The sequence below is a fragment of the Pristis pectinata genome, chromosome 26 (assembly GCF_009764475.1).
Source record: "Pristis pectinata isolate sPriPec2 chromosome 26, sPriPec2.1.pri, whole genome shotgun sequence".
Classification (NCBI taxonomy): domain Eukaryota; kingdom Metazoa; phylum Chordata; class Chondrichthyes; order Rhinopristiformes; family Pristidae; genus Pristis; species Pristis pectinata.
In genome coordinates, this window is record NC_067430.1 from 9,325,002 (window position 1) to 9,343,038 (window position 18,037).

Consider the following 18,037-nt stretch of genomic DNA (forward strand, 5'->3'; position numbering starts at 1 on the left):
GTACCACTTTATGTGGCCATCACCAGGTACTCTCATGATATGTTCAGTGTTTCTCTCTCCACAGATGCTGCCTGACCTGTTGAGTGTTTCCATCATCTTCTGTTTCTATTTCAGATTTCCAGCACCTGCAATTTTTTCATTCCTAGAAAACTAGGTCCTCCCGAAGCAGTGGCAGATTGGGACTATTTATTCTGTACCGACGAACACCTGGCACTCTCCCAACTCCCCAAGGGAGAGCCCTGCTCCACTCAAATCTCCAGTTCCCCTGACAACTCCCCCAATCCACCAAACCAACCTAAAGCTCCAATCATCTCCACACCCTACCCAACCACAATTCGTGACTGCCATCATCACCCCAATGCAAGGACTGAACCCTCCTTCAACCCCCAACCTTGGCTGATCACAGCACAAGGCTCTTCCCCCACTTGCCTACCCAACACAGGGTTGACTGGGCCAACAGTCGCTGGCCATTCCAATGCCCTGAAGGCCAGGATGCACGTGACCAACAATGTTCACTTGCATTGAGGGCACTGGTGTTGACAACTAAAAATGGCAGTGGGGCCCGTCACCCAACACAGGTACTGAGGTAACACCCACGTGGAGCATTAGAATGGAGGCCAATATGTTCTTCATGGCAATAAAAGCTACAAATACGCAGCAGGATAGGCATCAGCCAAAGGGAAAATATGAGCTGACATTTCAGATCATTGGTCTCTTGTCTGATGAGAGACCTGGAGCATCAAGTCTTTTGTTTCCACAGATGCTGCCTGACCAACTGAGCATATCCAACATTTTCATAGAACACAGAACACTACAGCACAGTACAGGCCCTTCAGCCGACAATGTTGTGCCGACAGTTTATCCTGCTCTAAGATCTATCTAACCCTTCCCTCCCACATAGCCCCCTATTTCTCTATCATTCATGTGTCTATCTAAGAGTTTAAGTGTCCCTAATGTATTTGCCCCCATGACCTCTGCTGGCAGTGTGTTCCACACACCCACCACTCTCTGTGTAAAAAAACTTACCCCTGACATGCCCCTTATACCTTCCTCCAATCACCTTAAAATTATGTCCCCTCAAGTCAACCATGTCAATCAAGAGAAAAAGTCTCTGACTGTCCACTCGATCGCTGCCTCTTATCATCTTGTACACCTCTATCAAGTCACCTCGCATCCTCCTCCTCTCCAAAGAGAAAAGCCCTAGCTCGCTCAACCTATCCTCATAAGACATTCTCTCCAATCCAGGCAACATCCTGGTAAATCTCTGCACCCTCTCTAAAGCTTCCACATCCTTTCTATAATGAGGCGATCAGAACTAAACACAATTTTCGATTTTTGTTTCAGATTGCTGACATCTCCAGTATTTTAACTTACTTTTGCTGTCTTTAGGTGTTCATTTGGTTATTAGAACACAAAAGGATGCCATTCTAAGATAAGATATCTTTATTAGTCACATGAACATCGAAACACACAGTGAAATGCATCTTTTTGCATAGAGTGTTCTGGGGGCAGCCCGCAAGTGTCACCACGCTTCTGGCACCAACATAACGTGCCCACAACTTCCTAACCCGTACGCCTTTGGAATGTGGGAGGAAACCGGAGCACCCGGAGGAAACCCACGCAAACACGGGGAGAACATACAAACTCCTTACAGAGAGCGGCCGGAATTGAACCCAGGTCGCTGGCGCTGTAATTGTGTTACGTTAACCGCTACACCACCGTGCCCTCAGACCTATCCCATCAGCACCATTCAACTCCTGCTCATTTCCCTGCACTTTATTCACTTCCATTTGTGATTTTTTTTTGCTGCTCCCCAAATTACACCAAGTTTATAAAATTACGAGAGGCATAGATTGGGTGGACAGTCTGAATCTTTTTCCCAGGGTAGAAATGTCAAATACTAGAGGACGTGCCTTTATGATCAGAGGGTAAAAGGTTAAAGGTGGTGTGTGGGGAAAGTTTTGTTTGTACACAAAAAGTGGCGGGTGTCTGGAATGGGCTGCCAGGAGTAGTGGTGGAAGCAGATACGATAGCGGCATTTAAGAGGCTTTTTGATAGACTCACGAATATGCGTGGTATAGAAGAATATGGATCATGTGCTGGCAATCTACCAATGAAGCTGAGAAGCAGATTCTGAAAGATAGAGGTAATACCCAGTGGCTCCTCCCAATCTCTCGATGAAAGGGGAGTGCACATCTCTGGCTCTGTTCTACATTATTGCCAGTCTCAACTCAAGGGGACCACACTGCCCGTGTCAGATATAATGGGGCCAAGGCCACTCCAAGTAATGAAACTTAAAACCCAAGCTGAGGCTCCAATGTAGTAATGAGTGCATAGTGCATTATTGAAGGTTGTGTCTTTTCGATGAGACACGAGCAGAAACACCAACCTCCGCATGGGTTGGTTGTGGAAGATTCCATGTTAGTGTCTGGGGAAGGAAGAGGATATCATATTAGAACATAGGACACTACAGCACAGTATCGCCCACAATGTTGTGCTGACATTATATCCTGCTCTAAGATCTATCTAACCCTTCCCTCCCACATAGCCCCCTATTTTTCTATCATTCATGTGTCTATCTAAGAGTCTCTTAAATGTCCCTAATGGATCTGTCCCCACAACCTCTGCGGGCAGTGCAATCCACGCACCCACTGCTCTCTGTGTAAAAAACTTACCCCTGACATCCCCCTTATACCTTCGTCCAATCACCTTAAAACTACGTCCCCTCGTGTTAGCCATTGTTGCACTGGGAAAAAGTCTCTGACTGTCCACTCAATCTATGCCTCTTATCACCTTGTACACTTCTATCAAGTCACCTACTAGCCAACAGTAATCTCTGATCTCAGTGAGATCTGGTCATTATAGAATTTGTTCAACTAAAGCAAGCTTCAGGCTAATTCATAAGGATGTCTCCAGTGTACGGAAGGTTGCTGATACTCCTGGAAAACATTACAAGAAGGTTGTAAAGTTATTCGCCATCACTTTGCCCTTTCACAAACTAATGCCAAATTTCCTTTGATGGCCTGGTCTAAATCACTGTTGCCATGACAACACCGTTTTAGTAATCTTAGTATTAAGGGACTAACAATTTATAGGTGAACACATTTCACTCCTCAATTCATTTAATATGTATTCAATATACAATACAAAGTAGAAATGCAGTCACAATAAGCAAAAAAACACTCGTAGACTCTACCTTTTTGTCTTGCCAACAATATGCAAAGGTTAAAGTTGATGTGCACATGCTGTGCAATTACAAGTTTTAGGACAAGCCTGGCTCCATGCCTACTACTCATATTTAACTAATTTGAAATCCAATTCATTACATCTGGATTCATAAATAGCCACATGTGGTTAGTGGCTAATATACTGGATAACACCAGTTCGGATCATCCGGAGGATCTTCCAGGAAATAAAAGCCCCAGATGATGCAAATAAATTAAGTTTGCCAAAGTGCCTTTGAGGAGGAACTAACTCAAACCATTAACCATGCATTTTAAATCACTTAACCTGGACATTGGTATAGTATTGATTGGAAAAGTTAGATTCTAACGTTCAGCAACTTAAAGTAAGCACTGCTGCAGTAACATTGCAAACATTCTATGGGAGGTAAACTTGAACAACACTAATGTTAGGGAAAGTGCAAGTTGTCCTCCAACAGTCAAAGATCAATTTGCTCACCACCCATTTATTTTGGGAGTGTATAAACGTAAATAAGCAAGGAGAGCACGCCACTGTTTCAAGGGAGAGTTCATGGATTAGTGGGCAGACACGGTAGTGCAGCGGTTAGCGTAGTGCTATTACAGCACCAGCAACCCGGGTTCAATTCCGGCCACTGTCTGTAAGGAGTTTGTACGCTCTCCCCGTGTCTGCATGGGTTTCCTCCGGGTGCTCCAGTTTCCTCCCACATTCCGAAGACGTATGGGTTAGGAAGTTGTGGGCATGCTATGTTGGGGCCGGAAGCATGGCGACACTTGCAGGATGCCCCAGAACACTCTACGCAAAAGATGTATTTCAATGCGTGTTTTGATGTACATATGGCTAATAAAGATATCTTATCTAGTGAGGAGAGTTGTGGCAGCTTTTGAAGGGCTGAGACAGTTAGACAAAGGGAATTAGGAGGAGAATTTCATTTTGGACAAAGGCCTTGGTATTACTTAAGGAGTGGAGCTCAAGAGGTGCACACCTGTCAACACCCAGAGTCTGAGCTAGAATGCAGGGCAGGAGACCTAGGGATTCTGAGAGCTTCTTGTATCAGGTATAACACAGCCTAGCTACAAAAGATAATGTCCTCAACAGCCTAAGGAACTTTCTAAACTAGCATCAGGTTAAACACAGAAAGGCACAAGAATGAAAAGGGAATCAGAGTAATACTCAGGCCAGACCAGTAGATGAAAGCTAACCCTTTGTAGATATAGCTAAACTCCAGTTAGAAGCAGAGGTTAGGCTTGAAATCAAGCATCTGCTAGGCCAGTGGTTCTGACCTGAAAGGTTAACTCTGTTTATCTTTTCGCAGATGCTGTCTGATTTGATGAGTGCTTCCAGCATTTTCTGTTTTCTGCCAGTAAAGAAGCCAGATTAGAAACTCATGTGGAATTTAATGCAGAATTGGACCAGGGATTTCTGTTGTGATTCACGTCAGTGCCCCTGACCTTCTCCTTGCCCCAGGGAGTGAACCTAATGTCACATCATATACTGCACAGACTGACAGTAACTGACATGAAAGTCTCAGGAGAACAGGGAGTGCAGCTCGCTAAATTCTTGCTATTCTAGCTAGTCTGCCGACAGTGGGAGAACTGACCAGATCCAGAACGGTCTGCATGCATTCAGATACCTTCCAAAGTCCACAGAGTGTGCTATAACTAATGAGGAGCACCTGTTGCCACAGCATTTAGCTGCTGAGCTACTCATTCAATGTGTGCCTCAGTGTGACAGCACTGTCAGCTCTTCATTACTGGAGGCTTTGGGATGGGTGTGGCTGGTGACTCAGAGTTGGGAACTTGGGGCAGGAGGCCAAACCATCCACAAAGAGCTGGCTCCTGCAGTCTTCAGAGGCACAGCATTTCACCTGGACCTGTGTGATAGGAATGTAGTCACAGGCTCAGGTTTATTCCTTAAAAGGCAGCCCCCTGGGGATGTCATTTATACTCTGGCCACACCGCAGAATCCTGCGTCCCGGGATGTGTCACCCAAACTGTGGAAAGTGAAACTGATGGCCTCTGACCTGGGATGTTAACTGTTTCTCTCTCCACAGATGCTGCCCGACCCGTTGAGTGCATCCAGCGTTTCCTGCTTCTACATCTTCTCAGTACTGTTGATCACTGCTCCTGTCTGCTTGTTGAATCAGCCAAGATTCCCAGACATCCCGCAGATTCATCATTAATTATCACAACACAATCCACAGCAGCCATGACCATTTTCTTTCCTAATTTTGACATTTTTCAAATGGTTCACTTCAGTCTCCTCCTGAGGCCCCCACCATGGGGGGGAGGGGGGGGGGAAGGAATCTTCTAGCAACTTGATGTAGTCCACATGGTAACTAGTGCCAAGAAACCATGGAGTGAATTGGTAGCCCCAAAACCACATGGGCCCTGGGTCCTGCACTGACTGACCATCACACTGAAGCTTTGTCCGCCAGCACTTGAGTCTCCGGCTAGCTATCCCAACACGTCTAGTCAATATGTCGACAACTGCTGAAGTACTGCACATTAAAAGCAGGACAAACCAAATCCAACCAATGGACATGCATCACAGTAATGGAGGGTGCTACTGACTCTGCAATAGGAGGACATTTTCCTCTCTTGTTAGTGGCGCTGAGTTTGGGCTCTGCCAGCATCACCCAGTCCCAACCCTCCAGCCTTCATCTAAACATGAATGGCCATCTCATGCTATCTTGTAACAATGAGAATCAAAATACTGCAGATGCTGGAAATATGAAGCCAAAACAGAAAATGCTGGATACACTCAGCAGGTCAGGTAACATTTGTTGATAATGAAACAAAGTTTACATTTTAGGTCAAAGAACATTAACTCTATCAGAGGCAATCCCTTTGTCTTATCCATCCCTCCTCATCCTCCTTTCAACTTGATATTAACATTTTCTCTTTCTAACTCTGACAGGGTTTGACTTGAAATGTTAACTCTGTTTCCCTTTGGAAACACCAAAGACTGTAGATGTTGGAATCCGGAGCCACACACAAAACGCTGGAGGAACTCAATGGGTCGAGCAGTATCTATGGAGGGAAATGAACAACCAACGTTTTGGGTCGACATCCTTCATCTGGACTGAAAGATGGATAGCCAGTATAAAGGGCTGGAGGGAAGGGGTGAAGCAAGTGTTCAACCTGCTGAGTTCCTCCAGTGTTTTCTGCGTTGCTCTGTTTCCCTTTTCGACCAGCTGAGTGATTCCAGCATTTTCTGCTCTTATTTCTGATGCTACTCCTCAATAGAGAATGACTTTGAATCTGTTTGGGATTAAACCTGGTTTAAGATGTGGTCTTGCGCAAGAGCGAAAACAAAACAGTTCAGGATGAGATAAAAGCATCCCTGGAGAAGCATCAAAAAGAAGTGAAAAATCACACCAGACGTGTTAATGAGAAACCTGCTCATCGTTTGACAACTGCTACTGAATGTTTACAGAAACATATTCACGAAACGTCACTAATTCTCATCCCTCTCCCACCTTGACCTGGTCTTTGGCCTCCAATACTATTCTAATGAATCCCAAGGTGAGTTTGAGAAGCAGTACTCCATCTTCCAACATAGCACGTCATTACCTTTCCGGACTCAAAACGAATTCAACAATTTCCACTAATCATCCATTGCAGTCCACTCGCAGGTTTCCATTTGCTTCCATTCCCTCCCTCTTTACGCTGTTTCTTTTTTACTGTTCCTTCAGATACACCTTGATCACCCTCTCAACCATCTCTATAACCATTCATTCTCTCCTGGATGATATCCTCATGGGCCTTCCCATTTTATTCCCTCCACTCCTATCTCCATTATCCAAAAACCTCCAACTTCTAACTTTTCCCAGTTCTGATGACGCATCATTGACCAGAAACGTTAATTCTGTTTCACTCTTCATAGATGCTTCCTGATCTGCTGAGTGTTTCCCCAGTGTTTTTGGCTCTCATTCCCAATACATACAAGCTTGGGTGACCATCCACAGAATAGCAAAGGGCTGATGTGTTCTAACATCTGGCAGCACAGTTGTGGCAAGGCAGAGCTACTGGCATGAAAAGTTAATTGTTAAACATAAACTGGAAGCTTTGTGTACAAGACACAAGTCAGGCTTATCAATATAGCTCCCAAGAGTGAGCATTGAGTGGCATGTTAAATGTGATACATTCAATACCAAACCTTACCACACACTAAGTTTCTCTAACGCAAACATTTGCCTCCTTTACTTCACCACTAACTCAATGACCTAAACTGCCAGCTAAACTTCAAAACCTCCAGCAGTGATTATGTCTTACTTTAAGACTCTCCTTGAATTCACATTTTTTGGTACTACCTAATATTTTCTTTGTACAGAGAAGCCTTTTCAAAAGTTACGAGTCTAACTGATTTAGTGCTTTGCAAGTGCCAATGATGGGAATCAATAGCGGTATTGATTTGAAAGCATTGATGCAATGCAAGAAGCAGTCAGCAGTTCCCAATAGTAATCTCTGATCCCACCACATAGTTCACATTTTGTTCACTTCAAATGACCTAACTGCCAACTATTTATCACCAGTGTATACAGTATTTATGAAAAAGTTCTTGTTGCTGTAGAAACACTGACATGTGTTGACTCCTTTATCTGGCTGTTGTTCCATTCAATCTGCAGACTGAAGATTTAGTGTTGAGATCTTGCCATCACTAATTATTCTTAATTGCAGGTTATAAACAGGGGTGACAACTGCTTCCATTTATCCAGTAGACCCTGCCCATCTACACAGAACAAGGAACATTAAGCCCAGTTATGTTTCCGCACAAATTCCACCTTCAAATAAAACAACCATATTAAGAGCAGTTGGTGCAATAAATTTGCATAGAATGACTTACACTGCCAAGAACTTGTTTTCAAAACTGTTCATTAATGATTTTAAGCCCCAGGAGAAATTACCAAGAAATGAGGCAGGCTCTACTTCCTGACTATTGTCCAGTGTTCTCTGGAAGAATACACTTTGTTAACATAGGAAAAAGGAGTAGGCTATTCATTCTTCTGGCCTGCTTCACCATTCAATAAGATCATTTCTGATTTTTTTACCTCAATGCCACTGATCTGCACTAACCCCACAACCTTCAATTCCCTTAATATCCAGAAATGCATCGATCTCTGTCTTGAATATACTCAGTGATTAAGCATCCACTGCCCTCCTCAGCAGAGAATGCCAGCCATTGCCTTCGGGTGAAGAAATTTCTTCACATCTCAGTCCTGAATGAGACTATGATCCTTTGTTCCTGACACCCCAGTCTGGGGAAATAGCAGCTCTGCATGCATCTACCCTGTCAAGCCATTGGACAGGCTACAGCAGGTTTATAGTGGAGACCCATAGACAAGTCTTTGAGAATGATGTGAGATACTGAAGGGCAAATGGCTAGGAGTCTCTGCAAAGATACCCATTTACAGTCCGCATTCTACCACGCAAGTCACTGCGCCTCTTTAGACTTGAGCATGTACTAACCAGGGGTGTCAATGGTCATCTCTTCCCATCTATAACCAAGAGTCATAGAATGATACAGCATGGAGACAGGTCCTTCAGCCCACTGAGTCAGTGCCAAGCATCAAACACACATTTACACCAATCCTACACTAATCCCACTTTACTGTCACCACATTCCCATCAACTCCTGCTGGATTCTACCTCTCACTTACACACTTGGAGCAATTTGCAGTGGCCAGTGAACCTAGCAGCCCTGCACATCTTTGGAATGTGGGAGGAAACCAGTGCACATTGAGTAAACAACGAGGTTTGCAAATTCCACACGGAGAGCACCCGAGGTCAGTATTGAATCCGGGTCACAGGAGCTGCGTGGCTGTGGCTCTACCTGCTGTGCCACTATTCCATCTAACTGTCAAACCCTTCCCTTCCCAAGCTGCACTCTTACACACACTACTGCTTGCCCAGGAATTCAGCACCTCTATACAATCTACTTTGGCACGCAGGTACATGTCCACAAATGCCCAACACTGTTAGGGGCAGGATCTTAAATTAGATCTTTATTCCTCCACCCTAGCCTGGGGCTGGAGGCCAGCTCAGCATTGACCCTCCGAAGAAAGAAATAAGAATGTTGTTTCTATAGTGCCTTGTCCCTCAAAGCCAATGAAATTCCTTTGAAGTGCAGCAATTGTCGCAATGAATGAAATGTGGCAACCAATGTATATGGAGCAAGATCCCACAAACAGCAATATGGTATTGATCCAAAAAAAAACCCTAGAATTTAATTGGCCCAGCCAATAGGGAGAGGAGAACACTAATGCTCTTCAAAATTCCACAGGATATGTTCCCCTAGCTATAGTTGCTTCCACTGGTAGGTGAGACTAGAACTAGGGGACGTGGCCTCAAGAATCAGGGGAGTAGATTTAGGATGGAGATGAGGAGAAACTGCTTTTCCCAGACAGTAGTGAATCTGTGGAATTCTCTGCCTAGGGAAGCAGTGGAGGCTACCTCATTAAATATATTTAAGACACAGTTAGATAGATTTTTGCATAGGAGGGGAATTAAGGGTTATGGGGAAAAGGCAGGTAGGTGGATCTGAGTCCACGGCCAGATCAGCCATGGTCTTACTGAATGGCAGAGCAGTCTTTACAGGCCAGATGGCCGACTCCTGCTCCTATTTCTTATGTCCTTATGATCTTTAACATTCTCCTGAGAGGTTTGATAGGGGTCTCAGTTCAACACCTCATTCAAATAGATGGCATCGCTGATAATGAAACATCCCCTCAACACTGCTCAGGAGCATGGGCATAAATTATGCCCTGAAGTCTCTGAACCAGGACTTGAACCCACGAATCAATGGCCCAGGGAGAAAGCACTGAGCCATCCCTGACACCTTCATAGGAATGCAAGAAAAAGCACCCTCTTGGCACTCATTTATTCATGTTTGGTGTTGGTGACACCAGTATTTGCTCCAAAACATTGGCTACCAATTGGCTCACATTCAAACACATGGCTGGGTGTTGGATCGGTTAAGCACCTTGTACGTGCTAATCTGGATTTGACACTTTTTTTTAAGATTCTGCTGCCAGATTCAACAGAACCTGGCTGAAAGACTTGGCACAGGAGGCAGAAACAAACTAGTCAGAAGGAGCAACAAGCATCCAAGGACTGTGTAGAGTTCATCTGGGGAAACTTTGGGTCTTTATCTCCTGTGGAATCCAAATCCACCACCCAACTTGCCCAAGGCATCTAAAAATACACTCTGTCTACTCTTCTCACTGCCTAGGTAAAGCAGCCAACATAATCAAAGACCCCACCCACCTCAGGCACTTTTCTCCCCTCCCTCAGCGGGCAGAAGATACAAGAAAAAGCCTGAAAGCATGTTCCACCAGGCTCAAGGACAACTTGTATTCTGCTTTCATAAGACCATTGAACAGTCCCCTAGTATGATAAGAATGGACTCTTAACCTCACAATCTACCTCATTATGACCTTGCTAATTGTTGTAATACCTGCCTACAGTGCACTTTCTCTGTAACCATAACACTTTATTCTGCATCCTGTTATTGTTTTCCCCCATACTACTTGAACGTACTGACGTGATGAAATGATCTGTCTGGATGGCACGCAAAACAAAGTTTTTCACTGTACCTCGGCACACGTGACAATAATAAACCAATTTACCAATTCATATCCTAATGGAGGCTACAGTGGTCCTCATGCTCTTTCACCAACTACCCTCCGCGACCATTTCGATTTTAAAATCAATAGTTTTGTGCTCCGAGATTTCCCACATTTTCGGAATCTTGAAGTTTATCATCAGTCTCCTTTTGCCTTGTATCCTGGCTGTGTTGACATTACAATTCATCACAATCTCCTCAACACAGATCTGCACACAACCCACGGAAAACTACAATCTTTCAATAGTCTTCAAAACCACACACCAAGCCAGTTGGATCCAAGTGCATCACAACTGAATCTGCTAACACAGTAATCAGGAGCGTGGTTGAAATAAAAGACAATTCTGCAAATGTGAAATGCATAACCAGACAATCTGGAAAAAACATTAAGAGAAATCAAGCAAAAACAGATGTCAGAAATCTAAAACAGAAAAATGCTCAAAATGAGCAGCATCCGTGGGGAGAGAAACAGAATTACTGTTTCAGGCAATGATCAGAATTGGGTCAGTTCTCGATAGCAGGTTGAGTAGATGCCGGGTAAGGGGATTGCAAAGGTAAAAAAAAAGGCCGATAGTCAGGACGGAAGGCACCAGAGATTAAGTGAGATGAAACTGGAAGGCAATAGATCGAGAAACAAAAGATGGAGCTGGAGGTGGTGCAAGTGGTAACATCAGGACAATTACCAATAGCTGCTGTTCAAAAAAGATAAATTTAGTGTCAGTAATAAAAACAGAAAGTGCTGGAAACACTTAGCAGGTCAGGCATTGCCTGTGGAAAAGAAACATTTAACGCTTCAAGTCTGAAGCCCTTCCTCTCTGTTTCTCTCCCTGCAGATGCTGCCTGACCTGCTGACAGTCGGCAACATGACGAGAGAGGGAAAAATTGGGAAAATGGAAAGGAGTTGTTACAGGAGGCAAATTTGAAGGAAGAGCAGTGAAGGCTGTTGTGAGGGCTGATTGGCTTAACGACTATTGGCCAATCAGCCCTCACAACAGAAATCCACACAGTCACAGGGAGTACGTGCAAACTCCACACAGACAGCACCAGAAGTCAGGATCGAACCTGGGTGGCTGAAGCTATGTGGCAGCAACACTGCACTGCCTGTCAGTATTAAGTGTGCTCATCTCCTGCTTCACCAGTACGTGTACATTTCTCACTTTCAGATGCCCACTGTTGAGCACTCGGATACAATTGGCCAATAAAAGAAGAGATTCCACTTCGGGACATTTATTTGTGGTGGCCCCCTTGTATCATTTGGTGGCAGCCAATTATTGCTGCTGTCTGCTTCCTCTGCATAGCTGTTGCCAAGCCTCAGTGGTGTGTGCATTGCCACACCAACAGAAGTTAGTGTGGAGCAAAAGCCTTAGCAAATACTTGGAAGTGTGGAGAAAGTAACTAGTAAAGCAAGCAAGTGCGAGTAAAACTTGATAAAGACAGGGAAAGATAATCAAAGCATGGTCAACGAACACAGTTGAGGTGATGGTAGATTAAACAACAACTTAACACAATGCCATGTTTTTTTTATTACACAGGGACCCCAGGATCAGTCTTTCTTCAATTCCAGATGTTTAAAAAGATGAATCTTTGTCAGCGAGTCACCTGGGGACAGGGGTTCACGCAGCTTTATACAGGAATGACCCCATCTGACCAAATTCTTTAATTAGTGAAAAAGACAAATGTGGTAAATGCTTGAACAATGTGTACTTAGAGTTGCAAGGTTGATTTGAAAATCTTCTATGTTTACGATATTTTGGTCAAAGACAGAAGGATTATGCAAATAACTTGGGTGTTGGCAAGAAAGTGGCTGAAAAGACTAAATATTGAAGACAGTAGAAAGGGAGTTGGGGAGGAAGCAGGATGCATGGCTCTGTACTGGGGCAAATAATATTCCTGATTCATGTAAATACTGGGTTGTGAGACTCGATTCAAACCAGTGTCATTGACAAGCAGGGTACCATCCATTGGCCTGCATCGGTGAAATCGGAGACCATTCAAAAACTGCAAAGTGAAACAAATGAAATGTAACTAGCAGATGAAATGAAAAGCAGGATTTAGAGGGATGCAGCTGAGTTGGAGAAGTTCCCTTTCAGTTGCTAAGAATTGTTTCAGGAGTACAAAGGACCTCCCTGTATTCACCAGAACAAGAGGAAACACAGGTTTCAGAGTTCAGTTAGTAATGTTCCTGCCCAGGTCCAAATTTCCTTGTTAAATTATCTTCTCCCACTGGCCCCCATCACACCATCTCTTTCCTCTCTCCCATCCTCTCGATCTGCCCATTGCCCACACATTCCTCCCACTGGTTCCCCTCCTCACCTTCGACCCTTTATTCCATGCTCCACTGTCCTCTCCTATCAGATTCCATCTTCTTCAGCCCTTTGCTACTTCCACCTATCACCTCCCAGCATCCTACTTCATTCCAACTCTCCTCCCTCCCTCCCTTACCTACCCCCCCCCCCCCTTCACCTGGGTCCACCTATCACCTGCCAGCTCTTGCAACACCCCTTCCCCCCACCTTTTTCTAATGGCTATCTCCCCTCTTTCTTTCCAGTCCAGATGAAGGGTCTCAACCCGAAATGTCGACTGTCCATTTCCCTCCATAGATGCTGCCCGACCTGCTGAGTCACTCCAGCTCCTTTGTTTGTTGCTCCAGATTTCTAGCACCTGCAGTCTCTTGTGTCTCCAAGTCCAAATTTTGCCATCTTTTGCATCAAGTATTAAAACAAGCACTTATTTGCCTACTCTATGGATCTATTCAAAGATGAGTGCCGAGTTCTCCTGGCCTACACTTCTCTCATTTAATATTCAAAACAGATTAGCTGATTGTTTTCATATTGCTGTTCGTGAGAGAAACAAAGGACTGTAGATGCTGGAATCTAGACAAAAAACACTATGACGCTGGAGGAACTCAGCAGGCCAGGCAGCATTCGTGGAGAAAAGCAGGTGGTCAACATTTCTGGTCAGGACCCTTCTTCAGCACTGAAGATAGGAAAAGGGAAGCAAATATATAGGAGGGAAAAGCAGAGCAGTGATAGGTGGTGCCAAGCGAAAATGAGGTGCTGTTCCCCTCCAGTTTGCACTTGGGATTCTCCTGGCAGTGAAGGAGGCCAAGGACTGACATATCTGTGATAGTGTTGGAGGGGGAGTTGAAGTGACTGGCAATGGGGAGATTCAGGCTGCAGTTATGGACAGAGCGCAGGTGTTCTGTGAAATAGTCACCTAGTCTGCGTTTGGTCTCACCAATGTAGAGGACGCCACACTTGGAGCACCGAATGCAGTAATGATATTAAGGGCAGTGCAGATAAATCTCTGTCTCACCTGAAAGGACTGTTTGGGTCCCTGGATGGAGGTGGCAGTGGAAAGTTCCCAGAGTAGGAGTGGGGTGGGTAGGGGGAAGGAGTGAACTAGGGAGTCACGGAGAGAGTGGTCCCTGTGAAAGGCAGAAAGGGGTGGGGAGAGGAAGATATGCTTGGTAGTGGGGTCCTGTTGGAGATGGCGTAAGTGGCAGAGAATGATGTGTTGGATACGTAGGCTGGTAAGATGAAATGTGAGGACAAGGGGGACCCTATCCCTGTTGGGTCTGGGAGGGGTGAGAGCAGAGGTGTGGGAAATGGAAGAGATACGGGTGCGAGCTCTCTCGACCACAGTAGGGGGGGAAGCCATGGTTAGTAAAGAAGTTGGACATCCCGGATGTCCTGGAGTGGAAAGCCTCATTATGGGAGCTCCAGCATCCAGCATCATAGTGTTGTTGTTTGTGAGATCTTGCCATTTACAAATTGGCTGCCTGATTTGTGATAATCCAGCACCATAATGGCTATAAATAAAGTACCATAATGGTTATAAATAAGGCTCTCCTTAAATTGTTGGATAAACTTCAAAGGGTTACAAAAACTTAATTTACTTTGCGGTAATTTGCAAAAGTTAGTAGGTATATTTGTTTCTGAGGGAAATGATATTAAACTACATCAATATATCTAACGTTTTAAAAATATATTTAAATAATCCCATTAAATTTTTTTGAGTTGCTTATTTTGTTTAAATTAGTGGGTGGAGTGCAGTTTACTGTGCACAGGATCTGAAGCAATAACTGGTGGTTTGGGGGACTGGGATTGGGATTGGATAGGCAGGCGGCAAACATCAGGAGTGGCTGAGAGGAAGACTCCAGACTCCTGGGAATGGGAGTGTGCTGGCAGACGTCGCCCAATATTGGGTGTTGCATTAATCACAATTAGAACCCAGTTAGAAGGCATTTCCCTCTGTCCAAGGTCATGCAGGCACCGACTGCAATGCAGTTGTTGGTGTTCCTGGCGAAATAGGGAAAGGAATGGAACTTTTAACACAGGCAGCTCCTCCTTCCACAAAATGATCATCCTGAAATATCCCTGCCTTAAACAGATAGCCATACAGCACAGAAACAGGTCCCTCGGCTCACCAAATTCATGCTGAGCATCAGGCACCCAGCTTGACACATCCTATACCAACGCCTTTTATTCGCTCCATATTCCCACCAACTCCTGCCAGATTCTACCAGTCACCCACACATGAAGGGCAATTTACACCAATTAACCTACCAATCTGCGCGTCTTTGGGAGGTGGGAGGAAACCCTCACAGTCATAAATCCTACACAGATAGCACTGGAGATCAGGATTGAACCTGGGTCATTTGAACTGTGAGGCAGCATCTCTGTACTGTGCTGCCCTCCACTGAACCACTTCAAAGGCTACATCTCCAAGGCCACTCATCCAACAAGTCTACCGTAACGTGTATTCCAAAATACAAGACAAGGAGATGGGATGTCATTCCATCTTAAGTTGTTCAACTCCATATCTCCCAGTGCATGACTGAATATCGTTGTTGAAGAACACTGCTGGTCAAATTACAATTCATTTCTGTTTAACAACCTGTTGCAGTGATATTTTAACATTTACAGTGTCAGCTCCTGAAGCAGATTCCAACCAACAAAAAAAAACTAACAGGCCTGTGATTTGCCTCCGCTTGTTAAGTATAGACCAGGCTAGACTTCAGGTCAAAAGTAAAGGTCAAAATGTCAACCTTCCCACCAGACATCACCTTCAACATCCTGAGGATATTCAATTATAGTTTACCATGACATAGTGACAGGGAAGAGGGAGAGGGGATTTATAAAGATTCTGCACAGTCCAATTTAATAAGGAGTCTCATTAATTGAACTTGCATTCAAATCTATCCTCTCCTCCCCCTGCTGAGGTTTGCAACTTGGAGCCATGCAGATGTGCAAGTCAGAGTTCGAAAGTACCAATTATTCACACACATATTGTCAGCTGTGCAACTTCCACCCCACTGTCACCTGCCTTCTCGTGAGACCTGGGCAGTCTTGGTCTTACTGTCCTCCATGGAACTACCTCAGTGGTCGCATCTCCACAGCCAACACTCTTAAGGTGCCTATCCCAAGTTCTAGTGCCCAGCCCTGATGGCAGTTTGCAGTCTCGGGTTCACTGCTGCATGCTAATTTATTGTACGAAGCCAGGCATATCACTAGGTTCCCTGTAGCAAGTACAGGAATGAACATAGAACAGTACAGCACAGAACAGGCCCTTCGGCCCACAAGATGTCTTGCTCTAATCATAGAGCCTTGGTGAAACCCCACTTGGGAGACTGTACACAAGTCTGGTCTTCCTACCTAAGGAGATACTAACAGTAGACAGTCGCAAAAGGTTTGCCAGGCTAGTTCCTGGAATACCAGGTTTTCCCACGGGCAGAGATGAATCAAACTGGGCCTATACTCTCTGGACTTTAGAAGAGTGACAGGTGATCTTATTAAAACATAAAATTCTTATGAGACTCCACAGGGTAGATTCAGGGGCGATAATTCCTGACTCACTGTCCAGTCAGAGGTCACAAGCTCAAAATAAGGACCGGAATGAAACAAAATTTTTCCGCAAGAGATGGCGAATGTGTGGAATTCTGTGCCTGGACTGTGGAATCTCAGCCACTGACAGAGATCAATAGATTATTGGATATTAAGTGACTCACGGGAGGGGCGGGGGTTAATACAGGAAAGCGGTGGAGATGAAAGATCAGGCATAATGTTATTGAAAAGTACGGCAGGGATGTGGGACTAAGTGCCTGCTCCTGCTTTAGTTTCTTACATTCTCATTCAACACCGTCTCAGTGAATCAACAAGCTGGAGGTCCAATGAGGGGTGGGTCCTGTGCAAACATCAGGCCGGCTTGCTCAGGATGTTCTTGGGAGAGATTCTGGGGACAGGCAGCCAGTGGAAGCACTGGATGTACAGAGAGAAGCAGCACAGAAAGGCCCTTTGGCCCACTGCTCATGCCAACCATCAGGCACCCATTTTGTTTTACACTAACTCTACTCTGTCTACACTTCTCACTGGCTCAGAAAAGCAGCCAGCATAATCAAAGAGCCCTCCCACCCCAGACCTTCTCTCTTCTCCCTTCCACTGGGCAGAAGATAGAAAAGCTTGAAAACACACACACTACCAGGCTCAAAGACAGCTTCTATCCTTTATTTATGGAACGGACCTCTTGTATGTTAAAGATGAACTCTTGACCTCACAGTCTACCTCGTCATGGCCCTTGCATCTTATTGTCTACCAGCACTCTGCAACTAACACTATATTCTGCATTGTTATTGCTTTTCCCTTGTACCACCTCGATGTACTGCTTTGAAATGATCTGCATGGATGGCTTGCAAAACTAAGTTTTTCACCATATCTCAGTACATGTGACAATAATCTAATTCCACATTCAATCCAATTCCTAATTGATTTTATGCTCCCAATATTCCCAACAACTCCCCCCAGATTCAAACACTCATCTATACCAACTAGGAACAATTTACAGTAGCCAATTAACCTACCAACCCACAAGTTTTGGAATGTGGGGGGAAAATGGAGTGCCCAGGGGAAACCCATGTGGTCACAGGGAGAACATGCAAACTCCACATAGAGAGCAGCAGAGCTCATTATCGAACCAGGTCAATGCAGTCAAGAGGCACCAGCTCTTCTAGCCCTGATGCAGGATCTCGAGCTGAAACATTGATCATTCCTTCCCTATCCCCCCACAGATGCTGACTGACCTGCTGAGTCCCTCCAGCAGTTTGTTTTTTGGCTCTACTGGCTGCACCACTGTACCACTCTAACTTGAAGTTCAATCTGAAGTCTCCTTTTCACCTTCACCACACCACCCCCCCACCCACCACCATCAACAT

At 44.8% G+C, this 18,037-nt stretch overlaps 1 protein-coding gene across 8 annotated transcripts in view; it reads right to left on the reverse strand.

Annotated features, from left to right (window-relative positions):
* The window catches only part of LOC127583286 (endothelin-converting enzyme 1-like), a 251,969-nt gene that overhangs the window by 120,539 nt on the left and 113,393 nt on the right, over nucleotides 1-18,037 (reverse strand). The gene's annotated exons all lie outside the window — the stretch shown is intronic.